The sequence below is a fragment of the Octopus bimaculoides genome, chromosome 24 (assembly GCF_001194135.2).
Source record: "Octopus bimaculoides isolate UCB-OBI-ISO-001 chromosome 24, ASM119413v2, whole genome shotgun sequence".
Taxonomy (NCBI): domain Eukaryota; kingdom Metazoa; phylum Mollusca; class Cephalopoda; order Octopoda; family Octopodidae; genus Octopus; species Octopus bimaculoides.
The window spans coordinates 19,266,658-19,267,735 of NC_069004.1; the positions used below are offsets into that span (position 1 = coordinate 19,266,658).

General features: G+C 39.4%; 1 long non-coding RNA gene across 1 annotated transcript in view; it reads left to right on the forward strand.

Annotated features, from left to right (window-relative positions):
• LOC106878650 (uncharacterized) overlaps window positions 1–512 on the forward strand; it is a 2,339-nt gene extending 1,827 nt beyond the window's left edge. The window contains exon 2 of the long non-coding RNA XR_001410525.2: window positions 329–512. This is a non-coding gene — a long non-coding RNA (uncharacterized LOC106878650). The remainder of the gene's footprint in view (window positions 1–328) is intronic.
• Window positions 513–1,078: the final 566 nt, after the last annotated feature.

The following is a 1,078-nucleotide window of genomic DNA, read 5'->3' on the forward strand; positions in this document are numbered from 1 at the left end:
ACGCACGCACGCACAAACACATGCACTTTCTGTCTCTCTCTCTCGCACACACAACCACATTCCTTTTCTCTCTTTCTCTCTCTCTGTCACATACACATACACACGCACACACACATACATACACGCACGCACGTACACACAAACACATGCACTTTCTATCTTTCTCTCTCTCACACACACACATACACATGCATGCACACACAACCACATACCTTTTCTCTCTTTCTCTCTCTCTCTCTCTCTCACGCACACACACACACACACAATACGCTACACTGCATTCCTCTTCTGCCTGTCTCTTAGTCTTTAACGAATTATTTCATTTCAGATGTACAACAGAATCATTTGCAAGACTTTACATGAGGAACAAATGCATGAAGGGATTGGAAGGCAATTTCTTCAAAGGACTACTCTACATTCAGCACAACACCCAAATAATCATTCAACGATATATTAACAGTCTGTAAAGGATCATAGTAATATAATGAATAAAGAAATATAGAATAATCGAATATGTATTTATTTATTTGTTTATGTGTATGTGTGTGTGTAAAAAAATGAAACTGAAGATGCACTTGGAGTCTTTAACAAGATTTAAAAACATTAGCTTAACCGTTTTACTTCAAACGTAATATTAAATTGAGAGAAAGCGGTCAGCTGACTGAATCATTAGCATACCAGGCAAAATGCTTAGCTGCATTTCCTCTGTCTTTGTGTTCTGAGCTCAAATTCTGCCGAGGTCAACTTTGCCTTTCATGCTTTCGGGGGTCAATAAAATAAGTACCAGTTGAGCACTAAGGTCGATGTAATTGACTTACTCCCTCCTCGAAATTTCTGGCCCTGTGCCAAAATTTTAAACCAATATTAATTTGAGGGATCTAAAGCCAAGCTACAACTGTCTCACTTTCAATCGAAATTTAAAATTTACTTTTATTGAGGTGATGACTCTTGTCAGATAACAAAGTTATAGGCGCAGGAGTGGCTGTGTGGTAAGTAGCTTGCTTACCAACTACATGGTTCCGGGTTCAGTCCCACTACGTGGCACCTTGGGCAAGTGTTTTCTACTATAGCCCCAGGC